General features: G+C 42.2%; 1 long non-coding RNA gene and 1 other non-coding gene across 2 annotated transcripts in view; one reads left to right on the top strand and one right to left on the bottom strand.

Moving 5' to 3' along the window:
• Positions 1–11,733: 11,733 nt before the first annotated feature.
• Positions 11,734–11,840, bottom strand: LOC119933871. Its single transcript, XR_005452740.1, has one exon. It is a non-coding gene; the product is annotated as a U6 spliceosomal RNA (small nuclear RNA).
• Positions 11,841–14,602: 2,762 nt separating this feature from the next.
• LOC119933621 overlaps positions 14,603–22,277 on the top strand; it is a 44,541-nt gene continuing 36,866 nt past the window's right edge. Inside the window, exon 1 of the long non-coding RNA XR_005452580.1 lies at positions 14,603–14,676. This is a non-coding gene — a long non-coding RNA (uncharacterized LOC119933621). The remainder of the gene's footprint in view (positions 14,677–22,277) is intronic.

The following is a 22,277-nucleotide window of genomic DNA, read 5'->3' as shown; positions in this document are numbered from 1 at the left end:
GTTGCCCATCCACCTCCGCATCAGACAAAAGCTCCTAACCATTGGCTTTAAAGCACTCCACCATTTTGTCCCCTCCTACCTCACCTTGCTTCTCTGCTTCTACAACCCAGCCCACGTACTTCACTCCTCTAGTGCTAACTTTCTCACTGAGTCTTGATCTCACTTGTCTTAATGCTGACCCCTAGCCCACATCCTTCCTCTGGCCTGGAACATCCTCCCTTCTCAAATCTGACAGACAATATCTCCCTGGCTTCAAAGTCTTACTGAAGGCACATCTCCTCCAAGAGGCCTTCTTGGACTAAACCCCACTTTTCCTTATCTCCCACTCCCTTCTGTGTCTCCAGGACTTGCTCCCTTTGCTCTTCTCTTCTCTGCTCTTAGAGAAGCAGCATGGCTAAGTGGAAAGAGCACGGGCTTTGGAGTCAGAGTTCATGGGTTCAAATCCCGCCTCCATCAATTGTTAGCTGTGTGACTTTGGGCAAGTCACTTAACTTCTCTGGGCCTCAGTTCCCTCATCTGCAAAATGGGGATTAAGACTGTGAGCCCCCTGTGGGGCAACCTGATCACCTTGTACCTCCCCAGCACTTAGAACAGTGCTTTGCACATAGTAAGCACTTACTAAATGCCATCGTGATTATTATTATTCTCCCCCACCCAGCTACACAGCACATATATGCATATCTGTAATTTTACTTATTTGTACTGATGTCTGTCTTCCCACCTCTAGACTGTAAGCTCATTGTGGGCAGGGAATGAGACAGTTTATTGTTGTACTGTACTCTCCCAAGCACTTAGTGCAGTGCTCTGCACACATTAAGCGCTCAATAAATATGACTGAATGAATGAGTGAAAGGAAAAGCTCAGGCAAACAAGCAGAGGAAGGAGGAGGAGAATTGGGGGGTGGAGGGGAGGGAGTCGGGGGGATGCAGACACATTTCATCTTGAAGGTGTTGAACTGAGATTGTTCTTCTTGCAAATAATAATAATAATGATAGCATTTGTTAAGCACTTACTATGTGCATAGTGCTGTTCTAAGCACTGGGAGGATACAAGATGATCAGGTTGTCCCACGTGGGGCTCACAGTCTTAATCCCCATTTTTACAGATGAGGTAACTGAGGCTCAGAGAAGTTAAGTGACTTGCCCAAGGTCACACAGCAGACATGTGGTGGAGTCAGGATTCAAACCCATGACCTCTGACTCCAAATAATAATAATAATGATGGCATTTACTAAGCACTCACTATGTGCAAAGCACTGTTCTAAGCGCTGGGGAGGTAACAAGGTGATCAGGTTGTCCCACAGGGGGCTCACAGTATTAATCCCCCTTTTACAGTTGAGGTAACTGAGGCACAGAGAAGTTAAGTGACTTGCCCAAAGTCACACAGCTGACAATTGGAAGACCCGGGACTTGAACCCATGACCTCTGACTCCAAAGCCCGGGCTCTTTCCACTGAGCCACGCTGCTTCTCTGCTGCTTCAGATCAACAACTCAGGCATTTTTCTTGCCTGCCCGGCACTGCGGAACAGGGAAAACTATCAGTCTCAGGGACCCTGCAAAGCCTCAGCCCCCTCCCCGATTGTGTCCAGTGGGGGAGGAAGGGAAGGGGAAGGGGGCAGAAAATGCCAGCAACCCAGCAGGGAACCAGCAGTAGCTCATTATGGGTAGGAAACAAGTCGTCTAATTCTGCTGTACTGTACTCTCCCAAGCAACTCTTGGACTTTAGCAACTGTACTAATCACTGTGGTAGATACAAGCTAACCAGGTTGGACACAGTCCATTTTCCACATGGGGTTCACAGTCTTAATCTCCATTTTACAGATGAGGTAACTGAGGCACAGTGAAATGAAATGGCTTGTCTCCCAGCAGACAGTTAGTGGAGTCAGGACAAGAACCTTCCAGACAGTAAGCCTGGTTTGGGCAGGGATTGTCTCTCTTTATTACTGAATTGTACTTTCCATACACTTAGTAGCTCTGCTCTGCCAATTGTCAGCTGTGTGACTTTGGGCAAGTCACTTAACTTCTTTGGGCCTCAGTTCCCTCATCTGTAAAATGGGGATTAAGACTGTGAGCCTCACGCGGGACAACATGATCACCTTCTAACCTCCCCAGAGCTTAGAACAGTGCTCTGCACATAGTAAGCACTTAATAAATGCCATCATTATTATTAGTAGTAGTAGTTGTACAGTGCTCTGCACACAGTAAGTACTCAAGAAATACGATCAAATTAATGAACGAATGAATGAATGTACCCCGGTCCTTCTGGTTTGTAGGCCAGTGCTTTATCCACTAAGCCATGTTACTTCTTCTCCGAAGTAGCGTGGCTTAGTGTCAAGAGCCTGGGCTTGGGAGTCAGCAGTCATGGGTTCTAATCCTGACTCCACCACTTGTCTGCTGTGTGACTTTGGGCAAGTCACTTCACTTCTCTGTGCCTCAGCTCCTTCATCTGTAAAATGGCGATTAAGACTGTGAACCCCGCGAGGGACATCCTATTTGCTTGTATCTCCCCCGGTGCTTGGAACAGTGCTTGGCACATAGTAAGAGCTTAACAAATGCCAACATTATTATTATTATTATTATTATTATTATTATTATTATTATTATTAGACTATGAGCTCCATGTGGGGCAGGGACCAGGTACTACCTGATTATCTTGTGTCTCCGCCAAGTGTTTGACACATAATAAATACTTAACAAATGCAATTATTTGCATTATTATTGTCATTTCTATCATTATCATTATATCATGCAATTATCATTATCATTATTGCCATTGTCATTATTATTATTACCCTCATAATTCTATCTGAGCTCCAGAGACAACATTCATAGAAAGCCATCCTACAGAGATAACGATTGAATTTGAACCACTGAACTAACTAGATAACTAAATATTCAGAATGCAGAGCATATTTTCCTGAAAATCTGAACAAAAAGTAAATTATTCACCCAAAGCATCTTGTTATCTCTGAGAAGAGGATGTTATTGATCTTTTTAATCTAAGCGGCAAGTCCTCTGTTGAACTTGCTACCATTTTAACATCTGCATCCGAATGCTATTAAGTTGAGTGACACCTCAGTGAAAAGAGTGATTGACAGAGATGACAATTTCTGGATTATACTAGATCGTGAAGGTAGTTGGAAATGGTCCCAGAGAACAGTTTGGAGTCTCTGAATACTCTACACCCAAAACCTGTTCCCTTTAACTGCTGAATTTAACCAAATCTAATGGAAGAATCTGACTGGAAAATCAAAGCAGTAAAATCTCTCATGGGAAGAGGCGTGATGCCATAAAAAAGGTGCCGGTAGAGACTCACAGAGCAATATCAGTCAGTCAGTCAAACAATCAATCATATTTACTGGGCACTCACTGTATGCAGATCTCTAATAACTCCCCTCCCCATCCCCCCCCGCCTTACCTCCTTCCCCTCCCCACAGCACCTGTATATATGTATATATGTTTGTACATATTTATTACTCTATTTATTTTGTACACATTTATTCTATTTATTTTATTTTGTTAATATATTTTGTTTTGTTGTCCGTCACCCCGTTCTAGACTGTGAACCCACTGTTGGGTAGGGACCGTTTCTATATGTTGCCAACTTGTACTTCCCAAGCACTTAGTACAGTGCTCTGCACACAGTAAGCGCTCAATATATACGATTGAATGAATGAATTAATAATAATCACTTGGAAGAGTACTATAGAACAGAGTTAGTAGATATAATCCCTGCCAACATGGAGCACACAGTCTTTGGCTCAGTGGAAAGAGCACGGGCTTGGGAGTCAGAGGTCATGGGTTCAAATCCCAGCTCTGCCAATTGTCAGCTGTGTGACCTTGGGCAAGTCACTTAACTTCTCTGTGCCTCAATTCCCTCCTCTGTAAAATGGGGATTAAGACTGTGAGCCCCGTGTGGGACAACCTGATCACCTTGCAACCTCCCCAGCGCTTAGAACAGTGCTTTGCACATAGTAAGCACTTAACAAATGCCATCACTATTATTATTATTACAAGGGGAGATGGGCATTATAATGAATTACGGATATAGTAATAGTAGAATATGGAAATAGTAGATGATAAGGACATGTATGAAATGTTATGTGACTGAGGTGAGTATCAAAGTGCTTAAAGGCAACAGAGCCAAGTGCACAGAGGACAAGGAGGGGAAATTGGATGGGAAACGAGGCCTTGTTCAGGGAAGACCTTTTGAAGAAACTAATTTTAGGAGGGTATTGAAGGTAGGGGGAGTGGCTAAATGTCAGATTTGAAGGAAGTAAGGGGGAGTTGCAGTCCTGAGGGAGGATATGGGAAAGGGGTCAGCAATGGGATAGACAAAAAGGTATGAAGCTTCTGTTTGGTGCTGAAATGGATGGGCAACCATTGGAGTCCCTTGAGGAGTGAGGGAACATGCACAGAACAATTATTTGGAAAAAATGACATGGGCAACAAAGTAAAGTCTGGGCTGGAGAGAAGAGAGGCTGGAGGCAGGGAGGTCAGTGAGGAGGCTAAATCAGTAGTCAAGGTGGGAAATAAGGAGTGCTTGGGCCAGCCAAGTAGCAGACTGGATGCAGAAAAAGAGGTGGATTTCGATTGTAACATTTTCAGAATTTGATTGTAGCATGTTTATTTGTTTTCATTGTGTTTGCACAGTATTTGTCCTATGTTTCTGTCCTCCTCTGCTTTGATGTGATTCTCTCTTCATTAGTCACAGTATTTCTAAGTACCTACATGAGTAAGGCACTGCCCTGGGAATGAATATAAGAAGAGAAAAAGTATCTTGGAAACCTTAGTCATGTGTCTTCGGTCATCCAAAAGGGTGAAACTGCACAAAATCTCTTTTTGGTCTTGTCCAGCTCCATTGGGGTGATTAGAGTTCAGCCACTTGGATTCATCTTCCAACTCCTTTCAGATTCAGTGTTCTCACATTCTTGTGGTTCTAGAGAGCTGAGGGTCCTGGAACAGTCATCTCCATCAAGAGATGATGGTGAAATTTTTGATGATGGTGAAATTTTTCAGGATGGATCATTATTTTTTCATCAGAATAGATGGCACTATCCCAGTGAATATCATTAATAAATAAATCGAACACGCTCTCCCACCCACAGCCCAGTGCAGTTAGGGAAGAGGGATAATTTCCAGGATGACTCTCTGGGCTAATTCTGGTGTTTGTGTGGTTTGCTTGTTTGTTTTATTGCATTTGTTATTGTACTTTTAGACTGTGAGCCCACTGTTGGGTAGGGACTGTCTCTATATGTTGCCAACTTGTACTTCCCAAGTGCTTAGTACAGTGCTCTGCGCACAGTAAGTGCTCAATAAATACGATTGATTGATTGATTGATTTGTTAAGCGCTTACCATGTGTCAAACACCTTTCTAATCCCTGACTTAGATTCAAGTTAGAGAAGAGAAACTTGTTCCTTCCCCAGTCTGCATGGATGGAAAGGCAAAAGCTAGACAAGCAGATGCTAAAACAATGTCTGGCACAGAAAGAAACCAACATAGTCCACCAAGCGGCAACTTTTGTGTGTGGGAATGCAACACATTCCCCATTCCCCATTTCCCGTAGTCTTGCCATCTTATCTATAAATAGATTTATTTATTCCATTTATTTATTCACATTTTTGCACTCATTTTTTTTGCTACTTTTTACAAATCCAGTAGACTGCAAGCTTCTCAAATTCAGAGACTTTTTCTATGATTCTCATGTGCTGAAGCATCAATTTCAGTGGTCTGCCACACAGTGGGCACCCAGATAGTGCTCTACAAACACTAAATCTCTGCCTATGGTAGAGGGATAGAGATGTGTCGCTTATACCCAAGAGGATGTGCCACTTATGTCTTCCTGGAAGCAAATTGAGCACGTGATTCACTTCTGCTCCAAAGACTTCTCTGATAAAGATTTTGTAGAAACGCCCAAGGAGCCTGAAGTCAGTACCAAGAAATACTCACACGTCTAAACTGATGGGACTACCTCACATTTTTAAGGAATCTATCAAATGCTCCAATTAACCAAATAATATAATCAATTTAGGAAAGCAGTAGCGAATAGTGGAAAGAGCATGAGACTGGGAGTGAGAGGTCCTGGGTTCTAATCCAGAATCTTCCCCTTGCTTGCTATGTGAACTTGGGCAAGTCATTTATGTGTCTGTGACTCTTTTCTCATTTGTAAAATAGAGATTCAATACCTGTTCTCCTTCCTTCAGATAGTTTGTCTCATATGAGACAGGAACTGTTTCCAACCTGTTTACCTTGCATCTATCCCAGCACTTAGTACATATTAGCACATAGTAAACACTTAAAAATACCAAAACTATTATGATTATTATTATTGTTAACTCTTCAGCCCACTGTTTATTCAAAGCATATAGGCACTTGTCTATGAGATGTCTTTTCCAAGCAAACAGATAATTAAGGCACAATAAACATAACCCTCCTGTCTGAACAACTAAATCCCAATCTGGGTCTTTGGCAATTGGCACATGATTTAAAAAAATTGAAAATAAAACTAAAGTTCCAAGGGCTCAATGCAGGTAGATGATAGCAGCATATGGACAATCCAAAGCATCCATTTGGGAATTGGTCTAAAACTCAGTAAGTTTGAATAATTTTTGAACCTATCTTTTATTAGGGAGGGGTTTCAACCAAAATCCTTCAAGAGGGCCTTAGATAGCCTGAGTGTCATTTACTTGATAGATGTTGTCAACAATTACAAAAAAGAAGAATAAAAAAGAATAAAACATCCTCAAGAATCTTAATATCTGAGTGGGAAGCCAGGCAAACACAAAAAAATAGAGGCAGTAAATTAGCATTAATTTTGACCCCAACAATCTGGAATTTATACTATTTAAGATGCTCTTCATATTCTCCCCTTCTTCCCTTTTTCCTTTCTAACAAGGATAAAGGAAGGAAGGTTTTGGTTTAAAGTGAGAAGCTTTGGATCAACCTTGTCAAGTTAATGAAATCACAATTACCAAAGCAGTAGATTATGCAGTGGGGGTGGGGACTAGAAGTGGGTGAGAGCACAAAACATTTCCTAGTGCACAAGTTGCCCCAGAGTCGAATTTAAAGAGAAAGCCAAAGAAAAAGATAGTACAATAGTAACAAAATGAAGGATTTCTAAGCTGTTGAGCACACAGAGAAACATATATAATAATAATAATGGCATTTGTTAAGTACTTACTATGTTCCAAGCACTGTTCTAAGTGCTGGGGGGATACAAGTTAATCAGGTTGTCCCACAAGGGGCTCACAGTCTTAATCCCCATTTTACAGATGAGATAACTGAGGGACAGAGAAGTTAAGTGACTTGCCCAAAGTCACACAGCTGACAAGTGGCAGAGCTGGGATTAGAACCCATGATCTCTGACTCCCAAGCCTGTGCTCTTTCCACTAGGCCACACTGCCTCTCTTATATGTGCACAATGCTACAAAAAACTCTTTCAAGAATCCTACAATTCAAACTTTTCATTAATTAAGACCAGAGCTCCCATTTGTCTGAATTATTGAAGCATAACTCTACAATTCAAAAAAGCAAGCATCTGGAAACATTCAAGTATTTGTATTTCTTTCTGCCAGATTCTCTAATAAATTATGAAAACAAAGCTAATGCTAGATAAGGAAGGAAACAAGAAGCTGAGAAAGGTCAAATTTAAATACAATCCAGTGTAGAATGGTACAGTTAAAACAGTCTGTCTCACATTTACCCTCACATGAAGAAGTGACACGTCAAGAACAAAAGGGAATAATTAGAATCTCAGAGCCATCACATAGCTGAGAACACGATTCACAGAAGCTTAGATGAATTTTGGGAACCTCAAATAACATTCTAATTTACAAAGGAAATGCTCTGTACTTTGTCTTCTTTGTGGTTTATATTTAAATGATATCATCTTTCTTTTTGTTGCCAACCCCCTCCCCATCTTATTCATAGATTATACACCCCAGTGCATAATAGGCACTTAAAAATACACTAATAATGATAATAACAACTGTATAATACAGGGCTTGGTTGCTTTTCTTACTCCTTATTTAACACCTTCAAAAACTTTTAAAATTTTCAATTTGCTTTAGAACCTTTGGACATTTTACCTTTCTACTCTAATTTTCATCCCTTCACATTTTTCTAAATGTTTGGAAAATGTTGGCTTTTAGTTTAAAGAGTAGCCAAGTACCTACAAAAAAGACAAGAGGTGAGTGAGTGAGTGTGTAGCAATTTGGGAGTAATTTTCCAGGGTAATGTTGAAATTTAGTTTGGGGAATGAGAGCAGAAATCTCTTCAGTTCTAGGTCAGTAGTTGAATTTTGAACCAAGGTCAGTAGGGACACAGTTTCTGTGCACTTTGATTGATGAATGGCTTGTGTAAATTCAGTTATTAGTTGATGCCAGCTGTACATCAGTCTTTTCAGCCACATCCGCAAATGTGGTTTGGATCTCATCAGTAGTATATTGTAAACAATGGTCAGCTATCTATGCATATATGAATGGACGTGGAGTTTTTTACACCAAGAAGTTTTACAGTGAGAACTTGGCACCATAGTGGAATTCTAAAATGCATAATTATGAGGTCTCAGCCTCTTCCACCACAACTTTGCATTGAAGAGGTGATGTTGGAGTCAAATATTTCTTATTTTGCTTCTAGTATCTTGTAGCATTAGTTAAGTTTCCCATTTATTCTGATATTCCTCCTTCCCTTCCCCCTTGCCCTACCTCCTTCCCCTCCCCACAGCACCTGCATATATGTTTGTACAGATTTATTACTCCATTTATGTTACTTGTACATATTTACTATTCTATTTATTTTGTTAATGATGTGCATCTAGCTTTATTTCTATATGTTCTGATGACTTGACACCTGTCCACATATTTTGTTGTCTGTCTCCCCCTTCTAGACTTTGAGCCCGTTGTTGGGTAGGGACCGTCTCTGTTGCCAACTTGTACTTCCCAAGCACTTAGTACAGTGCTCTGCACACAGTAAGCGCTCAATAAATATGAATGAATGAATGAACAAACTCCTGGAAGGCCAAGGACCAAGTCTAATTTTCATCATTTTTTCCCCAGCACTTAGTACACAATAGTCCCTTGTTAAATATTATCACTACCATTATGACTTCTATTACTGCTGCTACTACAATTACTACTACTTCTAATACTACTACAACAATGACGGCAATAATATAATCAAAGTCCAATTTAATAAGCGATTAGTCCCATGTAGTTTAAGAATAGTAGTAATTATGATATTTGTTAAGTGCTTACTATGTACAAAGCACAGTGCTAAGTGCTGAGGTAGAAATGTGATTATCAGTCCCTGGATTACAGTAGAAGCAAGGAGGAGAACAGTCTGCTGGGAAGATGAGAACCTATTCTTCTGTATTGGTCTTAATATTTGTGATTCTAACTATAGGCGTGACTCAAAAATGAACATGTCATTGTTAAATGCTTACTATGTGCTTACACTGTAGCACTAATAATAATGGCATTTATTAAGCACTTACTATGTGCAAAGCACTGTACTAAGCTCTAGGGGAGATGCAAGCTAATCAGATAGGACACACTCCATGTCCCTTATGAGGCACACAATATTAATCCCCATTTTACAGATGAGGCAACTGAGGCACAGAGAAGGTAAGTGACTTACCCAGGTTTACACAGCAGATAAGTGGCAAAACCGGGATTAGAACCAGGTCCTTCTAACTCCCAGGCCCATATTCTAACAACTAGGCCATGCTGCTCCTCCAATCTAATCCCAACTACATATTCTTTCCCAGAGCTAGTCCAGTGCTCTGCACACAGTAACACTTAATAAATGCTATTAACATTACTACCATTACCACTACCGGTACTACCACAACTGTCACTGCATAAATTGGAAACACTGAGGAAATTAAGGCACTCAATCAGCCTCCCTTCCCTCCTCCTACCTTACCTCAGGCTCTCCTCCTACAACTCAAGATGCACTAATGCTAATCTACTCCAACAAGGAATATTTGCTCTTCTAACGCTAACCTACCCTCTAAACCTTGACCCTAATCTGTCTCATTGTTGACCCCTGGCCCACAACCTCCCTCTGGCCTGGAACTTCCTCCCCCTTCATGTTCAACAGTCCACCACTCTCCCCATCTTCAAAATCCTGCTAAAATTACATCTTCTCCCAAAGACCTACCCTAACTAAACTGTAATTTCCCCCTACTTACTCTCCCTTATGTGTTACCTATGTATTTGGATCTTGTACACCTTAAACTCTTGATATCTACCTCTCCCTCATCCCCACAAGACTTACATACATATCATTTCCCTAACCTGTAATTCATTTTAATGTCTGTCTCTCCCTTTAGAGTTTAAGCTACTTGTGGGCAGCGAAACATGTCTACCAACTCTACTGTATTGTACTCTCCTAAATCTGCCTGAGTGACCCTGGGCAAGCCACTTAACTTCTCTGTGCCTCAGTTACCTTGTCTGTAAAGTGGGGATTAAGACTGTGAGCACCATGCGGGACAGGGACTGTGTCCAATCTGATTAGTTTATATTTATCCCAGTGCTTACAATAGTGCTTGACACAAAGTAAGCATTTAACAAATAATACTATTATCATCTAGTACAGTGTTCGGCACACTGTAACTGCTCAGTTAATACCACTGATTGATGATTGAAATGAGTCGTGGAGAAAAATGAGAAAATCTCCTTCCCCAGAAGTCTTTGAGATCGTGGCTCCATGCCAGAAAACACTTATCTGGGGAGGAAATAAATGAAGGAAATTCTGTGTAAACTGGAGTGTTGTATCCTGAGATCCACATATGGTATGGTTCCACCTTATATGGCTGCCACGACAGACATACTATGTGGCATTACAAAACAGAGAACAGAATTCGACCTGATCATACCTGGATCCACGGTCTTGATTTTAGTCAGATGAGAGAGAAACTGCTAACTGGTCTTTTCTGCCTTTTGAGACAGTCGGGTTGGGCTTGTGGAGAAAAACGGTGGGTTGTTGGAATGTGCCCCTGGTTCATCAGGTCGAGGTGCTGACATCCCAGTTCCTGTGGACTGGCTGCTCCAGTGTACCTCCGCTCCTATGATTTTTATCCAGCTGACATAACTTAAGCATGGCCCGCCAATGAGTTAGGGGCCATGCTTCCAGCTTCAAAATACTGTGAGGATCACATCCCCTCCAGGAAGCCTTCCCTGACTAAACTCTCATTTCCCCACTCTATTGCACCCCTTGCATTTGAGCCCTCATGTTCTAAGCATTTAGATGCTCCCTCCCTCCTCCCCGCAACCAGTATTTAGGGATATATCTTTAAACTCAGTTCCTTCCCATACCGCTAGTTTGTCTTAACGTTTAATCTGCCCAGCAAAACTCTAAACTCCTTGAGAACTGAGGTTGTCTACTGACTCTATTTCTTGCTCAAGTGCTATGTACAGAGCTCTACATAGAGTAAGGTCAATAAATGTGATAGATTGCTGACCATCAAGACTTCTCAGTGGGGCATTTTGCCTAAAACGGAGCCTTGTGAGGAAAACTTCAGGCATAAAATATACCTAGCTTGTATTAATTACACCATCTGTCTTTATCCTGCATGCTTGGAGCCAAGGAATTTGCCTAGATTCATTCAGTTGATAGTATTTATTGAGCGCTTACTGTGGGCAGAGCACTGTACTAAGCCCATGGGAGCATATTATACAACTATAAATAGACACATTCCCTGACCACAACAAGCTTACAGTCTAGAGAGAGGGAATATGGAGCACTTCACAAATTTGCGTCATTCTTGCACAGGGGCCATGCTAAATCTTCTCTTTATCATTCACAATTTTAGTATGTGTGCTGCCAAAGCTAGCACCCCTGGAGTTCCCTTCTAACTTTAGAATTCTATAAAAGTCATCCGCCACTAACACCTCCGTGCCCTTAATCTCAAGGAGTAAGTTTTTAGTCAAGAAAAACATAATTTTTTTAACTACCTTTTCAGAGTATGATTCTTTTTTTAATGGGTTGAAATACCTAATAATTTGACTGTACTTAGTGGAATCTGTACAATAAACAAATATAATTAAAGAAGTCCACCTCTCATATAGATTAAATGAAGAGAGTCCAGCAGTCAGTCATCGCAAGGATGCGTAGATGTAGTTTCCTCCTATGAGAACACTTCAAAATTAGAGAGAATGGAGGGAGAAAAACAACTTAGAAAAAGAAAACTCACAATGGATGCTGACAAAGGAAGTGCTCTAAGACTCAGCCTCTGAAAGGAACTCGAAAAGTAGATGAAAGGAACTTTCTGTTTCAGAGAACGGTACAAGAGAAGGAAGTCAAAGGGCAGTACAGGTCAATATACTTACAAAAGAACGGGATTTCAGTCTATATCAATGCAAATATATTTAAATTTTGAGATAAAATTAGAAAAAGAGTCTGGGGAGACTGAAAAAAATGACCTAAAAAGCTGGCAGGAGCTCTTTTTCAGAAGCGCTGAGGTTATTTCTGGCCTCAAGAGGGTACCATTTAACACCTTAACTCCCAGGATTCCTACCATCCCAGGGACCCATTTAACAACCCCCATTAGCACTCCACCTATTTCCCCAAATGGAACTCCTGGAACAAGGGGCCAATAAGATGGGAGGTGGTCCCAGAGAAAACTCTGGGAGAAGCCACGAGCTTCTTTTCGAGCCAGGAAACAATAAAATAACAGGAACCCAGTCAGAAGGTAAAGGTATTCTTGAAGTCTTCATGCTGAGAAAAAGGTATATGCCCAGATATATTCTTTGATTTTCTTTTGTTTTTCTTTCTTCCTTTCCATCTCTCAGGCCTGCTCAGAGCGTTTGTGTTCATTTTCTTTTTGACCGCCCAACCTCCTGCCTCTCCCCACTTCAGTCCATACTTCGCTCTTCTGCCTGAATTATTTTTCTACAGAAATGTTCATGGCATGTCACCCCCTCCTCAAAAATCTCCAGTGGTTGCCTATCTATCTCTTTATCAAATAAACTCCTCACAATTGGCTTCAAAGCTCTCCATCACCTTGTCCCTTCTTACCTCACCTCCCTTCTCTTCTTCTACATTCCAGCCTGCACACTCCTCTCCTCTGGTGCTAACCTTCTCAATGTGCCTTGATCTACCCTGTCCCACTGACGACCCCTGGCTCAAGTCCTACCTCTGATGTGGAATGCCTTCCCTCCTCAAATCCACCAAACAATCACTCTTCCCCACTTCAAAGCCCTACTTCAGGTGCACCTCCTCCAAGAAGTCTTCCAGACTAAGCCCCTCTTTTCCTCAGCTCCCCTAACTTCCGCTTCACCTCCACTCACTCCCTTTGCTCTCCCTCCCCTCAGAACTTACGCATATATGTATATATTTATAATTCTATTTATTTATATTGCTGCCTGTTTACTTGTTTTGATGTCTGTTCCCCGGCCCCCAACACCCACCACCCCCCCACCAGACTGTAAGTCAGGTGTGGGCAGGGATTGTCTCTTTATTGCTGAATTGTACTTTCCAAGCATTTAGTACAATGCTTTGCACACAGTAATCGCTCAATTAATACGATGGAAAAAATGAATGAATGAATAATTTGTGATTTATTCACTTGTGCTGATAGTGAATAACTATTCTTTTTCTCAAAATTGTATTCTTTTATTTAATTGATGTCTGTTGTTTCCCCTATCAGCCTGTAAATTCCTCAAGGGCAGAAATTGTGATTTTGAATTCTTTTGATTATACCTAAGTGATTAGTGCATTGCTCAGAGTAGGTGCTTAGTCAATTTTTTTTATAATGATACTTTCCCCCCACAACCCCCACCCCAACCTTCCCTTCTTTTGATGTTGCATCCCTTTTGGACCTCCAAGCCACTCTTTGGAGATTTGAAGTGCTTAGACCCTGAGTCCCATGTGGGACAGGAACTGTAACTGACCTGATTATCTTGTATTGACTCCAATATTTAGAACAGTGCTTGATGCTTAACAAAGACTATTGTACTAAGTACTGGGGTAGATTCAAGATAATCAAGTTGGACACAGTCCCTGTCCCACATGGAGCTCACAGTCTAAGTCGTCCAGGACCTAGGGACAGTTGAACCAGATCCCTGGGTTGCTGACCCAGCTTCCCTTCCCCATCACTGAGTCACTACTGATCTTATACAGAATTGAATCAGGATGTGGGAGGGGCTCTGAGCCCCTGCCCACTCTTTGCAGCAGACCAGAACCTGCACCCCCTTCCAGGGGTTGTACTGGTTATTTTTTTAAGTCATGTGAATGTGCTAGACACACATCCCGGGCACAGAGAGTATGGATGAAAAAAGGTCTGATGTCTTGCAGATGAGTAAACTGGAAAGAGGCCAAGCCGTGTCAGGGGCAGTCATCTCTGACTCAGTTATTCTGATATGCTGAAGCCAGCACTGCTGTTTGGAACATGGAGAGATCTGGGCTGTGCCCCAAGGACCACCAGGGGATTCAGGGGGCTCGGTTGTCAGTCCGTGCCTCTATGTGCACAGGGTCGGGGTGGGGGGCATTAAAGATAGCCTTGTGACCTCACAGGGGGTGAGGTGATGAGGGAGCAGATTGTAGAGAACCATCTCCAGGTGTAGAAGTTGACTAACGCTTTGGGAATTCAGAGGTACAAGAGGAGAGAGTTGAGACCTGAGACTTCGTAGAGAGGTTGAGAAGATGGATGTGAAGAGTGGCGGGGAGAGCAGGTGAAGTTGAGGATGTGGCAAGAGACCACTCCCAAAGCCTTACTGAAACCACATTTCTTCCAAGAGGCCTTCCCCAACTAAGCCCTTATTTCCTCTACTCCCTCTCCCTTCTGCGTCCCTTATGTACTTGGATAAGTACCCTTTAAGTGCTTGATAGTCACCCCACCCTCAGCCCCGCAGCCCTTAGATACATATGCATAATTTATTTTTAATGTCAGGCCCCCCCCCTGCCCCAGACTGTAAGATCCTCGTGGGCAGGAAACATGCCTACCAACTCTTTTGTATTAGACTCTCCCTAGGGCTTAGTACAGTGCTCTGCACTCACTAAGTTAAAAATAAATGCCAATCAATCAGTGGTATTTATCAAGCACTTACTAGAAAAGCAGCATGGCTAAGTGGAAAGAGCACGGGCTTTGGAGTCAGAGGTCATGGGTTCAAATCCTGGCTCCGCCAACTGTCAGCTGTGTGACTTTGGGCAAGTCACTTCACTTCTCTGGGTCTCAGTTACCTCATCCGTAAAATGGGAATTAAGACTGTGAGCCCCCAGTGGGACAACCTGATCACCTTGTAACCTCCCCAGAGCTTAGAACAGTGCTTTGCACATAGTAAGTGCTTAACAAATGCCATTATTATTATTATTATTATAACAATAATGATGATTAGTACAATGCTCAAGTGCACAGTCATTGCTCTGCAACCAGCAATTTTCAATTAATTTACTGATTGCTTGCCTCTATGCCTCCCCCAGCTAGATCAATCAATCAATCAATTAATTGTATTTATTGAGCGCTTACTGTGTCTAGAGCACTGTACTAAGCTCTTGGGAAGTACAAGTTGGCAACATATACAGTACCTACCCAACAGTGGGCTCACAGTCTAAAAGGGGGAGACAGAGAACAAAACCAAACATACTAGATGTTAGAAGGCTAATAATAATAATAATAATGATATCATTTATTAAGCGATTACTATGTGCAAAGCTCTGTTCTAAGCACTGGGGAGGTTACATGGTGATGAGGTTGCCCCTCGGGGGGTTCACAATCTTAATCTCCATTTTACAGATGAGGGAACTGAGGCCCAGAGAAGTTAAATGACTTGCCCAAAGTCACACAGCTGACAAATGGCAGAGCCGGGATTTGAACCCAGTACTTCTGACTCCAAAGCCTGTGCTCTTTCCACTGAGCCATGCTGCTTCTCTAGCAGTGGAGACAGTAGTAGTAGCAAAAGTAGTAGTTGATGCTATTGTAATGTTAGTAATAATAGTAATAATAATGGCATTTTTATTTAAGCACTTACTATGTGCAAAGCACTGTTCTAAGTGCTGGGGCGGTTACAAGGTGATCAGGTTGTCCCACGTGGGGCTCACAGTCTTAATCCCCATTTTACAGATGAGGTAACTGAGGCCCAGAGAAGTTAAATGACTTGCCCAGAGTCACACAGCTGACAAGTGGCAGAGCAGGGATTTGATCCCATGACCTCTGACTCCAAAGCCTGGGCTCTTTCCACTGAGCCATGCTGCTTCTCTGGCAGTGGAGAGAGTAGTAGTAGCAGAGGTAGTAGTTGATGTTATTGTAGTGTTAGTAGTTGTCGCAGTAGAAATAGTATTGAATTAGTGCTTACTATGGCCAAAGTCATCTACTAAATTTTGAGAAGACGTACATTCATGGGTATTAGACATGACCCCTGGCCCTCAAGTGGCTCACAGTGTCTAAGTGGGGAGACAGGACTTGTGACAAGTTCATAAGGAGAAATGAAACAATAAATCACTAAAACAACAAAACACTAAAAACAGAAGCAAACAAAAGCAGTAGGGTCTGTGTGGCTTATACGAGCAGAGGTACAGCCTTTACACAAAGTCCAACAGTCATAATCGCAGCTATGGTGACCACCAAAACAATAGCTGCTGCCACAGCCCACCCAATGTTCACAATCTTGTGGGGGTCATTCTACTGCTCACCCAATGTTCACAATCATGTAGGGGTCATGCTACTGCTCTCTGCCCTTCCCACCACAGAGGGGCAAGGCAAGAGGGGATTGCAGATCCAGCATAATAATAATAGAGGTACTTGTTAAGCCCTTATTTTGTGACAAGCACTGTGATACATACAAGATGGTCAGATCAGAGAGAGTCCTTGTAACACATGGGACTCTCAATTTAAGTAAGAGGGAAAACAAGCTTTGACTCCCCATTTTACAGATGAGGAAACTGAGGCAGAAAGAAATTAAGTGACTTGCCCAAAGTCCTACAGCATGCAAGTAACAGAGGCAGGATTAGAAGCCAGGTCCTCTGACTTCCAGCCCGGCACTCTTTCCACTAGGCCACATGGCTTCTCAGCTGCAGAGGGGCCTGGTGGAGAGACAACAATGTTGTAAGGTGGGCAATAAACTCTCATTTAATCATTCATATTTATTGATGGCTTACTGTGTGCAGGAAGTTGTACTAAGCACTTGGGAGAGTACAGTATAACAGAGTTGTTAGGCATGTGCCCTGACCACAACGAGCTTCCAGTCCAGAGGGAATGAGACTGAAACTGAGAATGAGACTCAAGGGACCCTGGTCTTGAGATGTGGAAATTTGTTAAACTGCACAGTTCATTATTTTGTTTTTTGTTCAAGTGAGAGTTAACAGTCGTGACGTCAAGCAAGTACCTTCTTCCCTCAAGGGCCCAAATCTCTCCTTGAAGTGACTCAAGAGATGCAGAGGAATCTTGAAGAGTTAAATCAAAATTCATGCACAGATTAATATTAAAAAGTCACCTAATGGAGGCTTAATCTCCCACTTTCAAGTGCCTTTGAGACATCTTCTTGATTGTTTCAATTCCAATCTACTAGACCTCCCATTACAGAAGCGATATTATTATTTGGCCAAGGAAATTTCATACTGTTTAACGAAAATGAATTGCATAATGTCTATAGAAAGTTTCCGGATGAGCTTTATTGGAGGCAAGAACTTGAAAGTAAAAATACTCAAGGTGATATTATATTGTAAATGTGAAATTCCAGAGCACTGAGGTGTGAATGAATGAGAGCTGACTGCTAAAAGGCAAGTGGCTTGGTGAGATCATTTGACAATTGCTATTTGATTTATAGGGAAAATTGTAAAGCCAAGTGAAATTATTTTTCTGGTAAAATAGAGCGCATGTCCTATCAGTTGCTAGCCAGGGGAAATTTGCATTTGCATTTTAATATTCAAATAAAAACAACTATGTCATCGGGAAAAGAGAAGATAAGGCAAGTGTCATTCAAAATTGTAAGTTAGTTGCGAAAGCTTGTCTTCAAAGGCTATAGAGGGGAGGGATATTAAGTCAAAAAATACTGCGCTCTTTACTACATGTGAATTCTCATTTATTATTTATTGCGAACATTTTTTTATTTATATTTTAATAATGAACACATGTCCCTTACTATGAGCATTGTCGCCAGGTGCTCTCCAGTCTCCCTGGCGAGGTATTATAAAGGTGAAGCGATCCTGACGTGGTTGGAGGTCCTCAGGTCTTCAATTCTGCTGGCTTCCCTCTTCAGGCAGAAATTATGCCTGCTCTCTCATGATGCTGAGCAGGAAGGGAAGTGACTGTGGCCGTCAGACTCCCCGGGATGGGGATTTGAGCTAGCAAGCTCAAGGAGGCTGCTGGAGTCTCTGCGGGTCTTCTGGCTGCGGCTGCAGCCCTTCCTTCCAGGGCCGAGGTCCTCAGATTTGGCTCCGTTCTGGATCGGTGTCTTCTGCGGCAATTGCACTTGCAACACTGCTGCGTCTTCCATAGCTGGACTTGGAGCTGTCGCTGCAGTAACCAGAGGATGACATACACGTCCCCCTTCACCTGCACATCATCCAAGTCCAGGTCGTCTTCGGGCCTGGGGGCCTTCGCACAGTCTTCTTCTATGCACTTCCATCTGGCTTTCAGTTGCCAACGGCAGAGCCTGGCCAGGACCACCGTAAGCAGTGACCAGATGACCAGGCTCCACGCTGCGTTCTCCTGAAGCTGGTTCAGAAACATGTCCCAGATCATTACTGGATCCAGTAGCTCGACCATCTCCAGAGTGGGGTCAGAAAGGGAAAAGATTTCCCAAATCATCGCTAATGCAAGTTCGGCTCTCTCTCTGAAATGAGGAGACGAGTTGCAACCACGACAATTCCTGCTGGGAATGAGGCGAGGCAAGGGATGCTGGTGTATAAAGGTTCAGATTACCTTGTGAGGTAACAGTTCCGTAACCAAGGCAACCGGCCCCACCCACCCCGTCCCCCCCACCCCGCTCTACCCCACCCTGAATCTCACACCCACACCCACCTCTTGAATCTCAATTTATTAACTGAGTTCAATCAAGGTTATTTAAGATTATTGTTTCCCCAGATTTATCCCAGAGAATTCATTTTTCAGCAGGTACATTCCCAGTCCATTACTATGGTAACTTTGACTCTTTTATATCCAGGGATTTTCTTTGGAAACACTCAGCATTCCTGAGGCACCTTAGTTTAGGATTGGGTACTATAGAGACTCCTGTCTTCAGGGAGCTAACACACCAAACCAGACTAACCAAAAATGATAGAGCCAATAATAACAATAATAATGATGGCATTTGTTAAGCACTTACTATGTGCAAAGCACTGTTCTAAGGGCAGGGGAAGATACAAGGTGATCAGGTTGTCCCACGTGAGGCTCACAGTCTTAATCCCCATTTTACAGATGAGGTAACTGAGGCACAGAGAAGCCAAATGACTTGCCCAAGGTCACACAGCTGACAATTGGTGGAGCTGGGATTTGAACCCATGACCTCTGACTCACAAGCCCATGCTCTTTCCACTGAGCCATGCTGCTTCGCCTACAGAAGGCAAACACAGATTAAATGCATTTTATAACACTAGCTCTTTGGTCAGAGGAGACATGGGGAGGCAGAGGAAGAGAGGTAAGGAGGTGCCAGAAGGAGAGAAATTCAGGGATGAGGAGAGAGGCTGAAGGGCAGATGGGGAGAATAAAGGAGACAGAAAAGAGTTGGGGTTGGAAATGGGATGTGAGGCTGAAGTCAAGAAAGTGAATGAAGAAACATGGAGCAGTTAGGAAGTAGGGGATAGGAGGAGAGAAAAGGGGAGGAGGCAGAGAAGGATCAGAGATCAATAATCTAACAATTTTTATCTACAATTGCTAAACTTGACCAGAACTCTGAATGGTCTGTGACAGATTCTCATTGTGTTTACGTAAGTCTCAGCTATCTGGGGATCACTCTGGCAGCATTTGTAACTATTTTTTATGTTACCTAATATGTTTCCTATCAATCACATTTATTGAGAGCTTATTGTATGCAGGGCACTCTACTAAGCACTTGGGAGAATATGATGTAACAATGCTGGTAAACAGGTTTCCTGCTCATAATGAGCTCTGAAGCCACCAGAGGTCCAGCTAACTGACATCTTTGAAAACCTTAGTCAAACATTATACTATGTAGACATTTCTCCTCTACCTTGTCTTTCTCTTCTCTCTTCAGAATCTGCAATCAAAACCCACCTTCTAATTTCTTGGAATAATTTTTAAAATGAATCTATTGTCTGCATCCTCGGGGTGATGCAATCTTCACGATGAATGGCACAAATAGTGAAGAATACACAGTGAATATAATTTGGCTTTAAATCAAGGTATATCATTGTGGTACAGTGTTCTGCACACAGTAGTCCTCAATAAATATGATTGATTGATTGTGGTATTTGTTAAGCACCTACTATGGGCCAACAACTGGGATACAGACGTAATAATCAGGTGAGACACAGTCTTTGCCCCACATCGGGATCACCGTCTAAGTATGAGGGAGAACAGATATATAATCCCCATTATACAGATGAGGACTACTCACACACTTCACAGCTCTAATGCCAACATAGCCACTATACCTTGATCTCATCTATCTCATCTCATCTAACTCGATTCATTTATTCATTCAGTTATATTTATTGAGCACTAACTAATAAGTATGGTGTATACATTACTGTGTACATAAATGCTAACAAAATGTTGGGCCTGGGAGTAAAGGGACCTGGGTTCCAGTCCCTGCTCTGCCAATTGCTTGCTATGTGACCTTGGGCAAGTCATTTAACTTCTCTGTACTTCAGGTTTCTCAACTTTAAAATGGGGATTAAATGTCTGTTATTCCTCCCTCTTACTTAGACTATGAGCCCCACTTGGGACAGGGACTGCATCCAAACCTGATTAACTTGCAACAGCACCTAGAACATTGCTTGACATTTATTAAGTGCTTAAATATACAATAATAATAATAATATAATAATTATAATAATGTTAAGTTGAAGCAGCCTGTGATAGAGGAGGGTAATTAAGAAATGGTTCTAAGGGAAGGTGTGATTTTGATAGGGGCTTTTAAAATGGGGAGAATTGTGGACTGTAGGATTTGAAGAGGGAGAGAGTTCCAGAGTCGGGAGAAGAAGGAAAAGGCACAATTCTGCCCTCAATAAGTTATTCTTAATGGGAAAGATGATCCAACATATATTCATAGAAAAAATGTGCAAATATCAATAAATAATAAACAAAAGTCAAAATCAATAAAGACACAGGGACTTACACTGATGTAATTCCACATGTTGGAGGAGGAAGCGTTAATTGGTGAAAGCCTTCTGGGGACTCAGTTCAATCTCTCTGTTCTTCAGGGTTGTGAGACTGAATGTACTGGTCAGGTTGGTATAGTGCTTTCTAATTCTAGGTGGAAAGAACAATGGACATATCAAATATTCACACTGCTTTTTTCTTTTATTTTCAACAGTTGCATCCTTTTTTCCCTACTCTGGAGAGCGTCCTCATGTCCCAGTGGGTGGTTGATTGACAGCACTTCATTCCTAGGTTCCCGCTGTTGGGGACAGGTACTTGTGTCATCAAGAAAAGAATCCTTATGCAAGTCTGAAGAAGGAAGCAGCAGGGTCCCCCGGAAAGTTAGCCCACAAAGAACAGGGAGATTTGAAAGTGAACTTAAAAATGCAATTGAACTGTGGGATCAAAATGTAGATAGCAGAAATGAGCTCTTCTATCCATTGTTGTCAAAAAGGTGATAGGGTAGAGGGTGAGGTGATAAGGTGAAGAGAAGACTGAGATTCCTGCAGGACTAAGGCAGTTTCCTGTAAGAATGAGGAATCAATGAGGAAAGCTGTGGATTGCTTGAAGGCTAAATGGTAAATAGATAGAAGGTGTGTAGTCTACTTGAAAGAGCGTGGGCCTGGGAATCAGAAGATCTGACTTCTAATTCTGGCTCTACCACTTGCCTACTTTGGTCCTGTCACTTCACTTCTCTGTGCCTCAGTTTCCTCATCTGTAAAATATGCATTCAGTACCCTCTCTCTCTTCTAATTACTCTGTGAAACCTCTGTGGGATAGGGACAGTCTGACCTGATTATTTTGTATCTACTCCAGTGCTTGGCATGCAGTAAGCACTGAACAAATACCACAGTGATGATGATTATGAGGCCAGGTGGCCACTAGAAGTAAGATGGATCTTTTGAGACAGAGATTTGTAGCAAATCAAGAATGCAGAGGAAAATCTGCACCAGATACTATATATGAATAGCAGCAATGGTGGCACAACAAAAGACAATATATAACTAACAAATT

This window comes from Tachyglossus aculeatus, chromosome 10 (genome assembly GCF_015852505.1).
Source record: "Tachyglossus aculeatus isolate mTacAcu1 chromosome 10, mTacAcu1.pri, whole genome shotgun sequence".
NCBI classification, from domain to species: domain Eukaryota; kingdom Metazoa; phylum Chordata; class Mammalia; order Monotremata; family Tachyglossidae; genus Tachyglossus; species Tachyglossus aculeatus.
Note: the sequence above shows the minus strand (reverse complement) of the source record. Positions and strands in the feature narration are given on the sequence as shown.